General features: G+C 41.3%; 1 protein-coding gene across 3 annotated transcripts in view; it reads left to right on the top strand.

Annotated features, from left to right (window-relative positions):
• TNRC18 (trinucleotide repeat containing 18) overlaps window positions 1-3,097 on the top strand; it is a 55,113-nt gene that overhangs the window by 36,315 nt on the left and 15,701 nt on the right. The gene's annotated exons all lie outside the window — the stretch shown is intronic.

Genomic DNA, 3,097 nt, shown 5'->3' with positions numbered 1-3,097 from the left:
TTTTTTTTTTAAAAAAAAAAAAAAAAAAAAGTCAAAATCCCAGTTTTATGGGATAAACTCTGGGAAGGGGAGGGGATATGGGAGGAGGTTGGGGAATCTGGAACAAATGGGAAATGCATTGTCAATCCCTCTGGGGTGTCATTTAATGGTGGGGAAACCAAAGATGCAAAACCTCCTGGGGTGGGAGGTGGGCATGGAGGGGGAGGTGGGGAGGGATGATTGGTTACAGTTTTGATTTTTTCTGAAAATGATTTTTTTTTTGGTTATTCTTTCTCAGAAGCATTACTTGAAGGGATATTTGGGTAATAGGGTTTCTAATGGCTTTCCCTAATACTAAACCGATTAATAACCTCAGCTTTTCTAGAAGTGCTCGCTTTCTCCTTGCAGCTGCTTGACCAACCCTTTCACCCCTGCCCCTATCCATGATGCTTTGAATGTCTGTGTCGGTCTCTTGCATTTGCTCTCACGCTGCACTAAAGAAGCAAAGTGGTTGGCTGGTTGTAGGGCAGACACTTCTCAGCGAGGGTCACTAGCCATGAACCTGAACCTTGACCATTGTTATGTAGGTAGGCAAAATAACTTTTCTTTATGTCATCTGTCAGCCTCAGATGTTTCGATGTTACCTCCGTGAATAATGACACGTAGCTCTTTGCATTCTCTTGGTTATTTTAATTTTGAAGATGATTGCTGTCCACTTTTGACTTTCTTCTGTCCATGAAGAGTCTTGCATGGAAGGTTTGCTTGTGTGTATGTGTTTGAGGACTCCAGAAATGCTTTATGTTTGCAGACCTTTTGAAGAACCCCTTAACCCAGCAAACGGAAGGATTTGCAGATCGGTCCAAGATGAGAAGCCACGGCACTGCCTGCAGAGGCTCTGCCACTGTCCTTAAAGGTTTCTGGACCACGATGCAGACTGGCCTTCTACCAGGGTAATTGCCTGGCCATTGCCCTGCCAGTATCTGTGTCAGAGTTAGGAGTAGCTGCAGAAGACCTGTTTTCATCTGGTTTGAGATGGAACAGGTAGGGACATGCTGCTTTCTTACAGACCAACTGCTACGTTGCCATTCTGGTAACAGGCAAAGCTTGTGGTTTTTCATCCAGTGACCTTGCAGAGGAAACTGCTAATGTGGGCTAAAGCCACATGGGACTTTTGAAAACCATCAGGGTAGGTAATATCTTGAGCTTTCTGAGACCAAAGACAAATACTTCCTTCTCCTCCGTATTCTGTTTTCCATAAGAAATGAGTACTTTCTTCCCTGCTGTCCTTTCCCTTACTTGGAGGATGATTTTACCCCAATGAAAAAGAAACGGCGAGGGATAACTGGTTCCTTACACAGTTATTCCCATGTTATAGTTGTAATATTTTTAATTTTTTATAAGTACTTCTGGAGTCAGCAGCACAGCACATATGGGGGGGAAAAAAAAACCTTCCAATGATCAGAATTGGCTTGTTTGGAAAAAAAAAAAAAGGTACAGTCTTAAATTGGACATTCAAAAGTAAGTAACCTTCAGAATTTGGACAGATCACACAAATCAGATGTCAATGACCCAGTAGCTGTCTAAAGTCTGCCTGTACTTAGCCTGCTTTGTATGCTGTAGGCCTGCTTGGTGTTATGAGAAAATCATGCTATTTTTTTTACAATGTGAAATGACTCTTTTAAGTGTGTGTTTTTACTCCCCCTTTCCCAAGCCTTTCCTCTCCACAACCCCCTCAATCCGTCTCGTTACATCAGTCTTTAAAAACCAAACTGCTTAACCAATTTCTGCTCATCATTAACAAATCTTCATTTACTGCTCTCCTACAGTAAAATACCACAGCAGCTTAGCTGTTAAAAGCAATGAGAAAATTTTAGTATTTTTAATGGGGTTTGGTTTTTAATTTAATGCAGGTAAACATTTTAGAAAAAAAGTATCTTCTTTGGCTTCAGTTTATCTGGCATCAGTAGCATTTAAATATGAATTTATTGTTTGTTTTGGCTGTAGAGTTGTATGTACATGTGTGGTTGTGTGTGTGGATATATACGCACATATACATGCTCTTAAAAATGTCAATTAGAAAAGATGTTTTTAACGGAATATTTTTTCCCTTTCCCTTGCTCAGTGTTAACAGTTACCATTGGAGGAAAAAAAGATTTTTAAAATGTCCTTTTCCCCATTGTTAACTAAAAATCACTTTTAGGGAGAAAAAAATTGAGGCTTCAATTGCTTAAAGACATCTGTGCATACTTCATTTTAAGCCCACACATAGTTTGGGTACAGTAGGAGTAAAATTCCTTCTTCATTTTAAATGCAGTTATCATGAGTCTCTCCAAGAAGCTGTGCAGATGGCTGTAGAGCACCAGCAACTTATTTGCCACCATGACCATAAATCTGGGGACGTGGGTGTGGAGCAGAGCCCCAGATGTGTTCTTTTTGTTTCATTTGTTAGTTTTTGTCCCCTGGAAGATCAGGAGAAAGAGGAGCAGGGATTGTGCTATGCATGTAGAGTGGAGTTAGCAAGATCTGCCCTCGCCATGAGAGGTGAAGGAGGATAGATCTGTGCTGTGAATGTGTTAAAATGTGTTTATTTTCAGGCTGAAAATTGTATCTCATGCAGATAAAAATATAAGTGTTTTGGTAAAAATGCTGACAAGAGGCTATCTGCAATTGTCTTTCCGTAGTGTGACACCGTATATTTGAAAGAGGTTAGAATAACTGCCAGGTGTGCTATTGTATCGTACGTTTTCTGTAGCGTGAGTAATAGCTGCTTTCATCCTGGCTTTTAAATCTGTTTTACTTTGGTGCATTTGAAATACTGTAGCTGCTGGGCACCTTTATGCCCTCACACGTGCAGAATCTTCAGTGCCAAAGGAGTGATGCTGCCTGTGCTCGGCGCAGCCCCTGGGCAGTGGGTGCGCCTGAGCCAAGGGTGCTGCAGGGGACTTGTGAGGGACAGGTCATGGAGGGATTTTCCTGCAAACTTTCCCCTTTTTTTGCCTGTTTTCCTCCCCAGCTGCTCAGCAAGCCACGCTTGGCTTGGCTGACTCTCTAGGTCTGCCATGAGGGGCTGTATAGGTGGATTTTTTTTTTTTTTTTTTTTTTTTTTTTTTTTTTTTTT

This window comes from Athene cunicularia, assembly GCF_003259725.1.
Source record: "Athene cunicularia isolate RWA chromosome 14 unlocalized genomic scaffold, athCun1 chr14_part1, whole genome shotgun sequence".
In the NCBI taxonomy this organism is placed as follows: domain Eukaryota; kingdom Metazoa; phylum Chordata; class Aves; order Strigiformes; family Strigidae; genus Athene; species Athene cunicularia.
The sequence above is the reverse complement of the archived record's forward strand: the minus strand, read 5'-3'. Positions and strand labels throughout refer to the sequence as shown.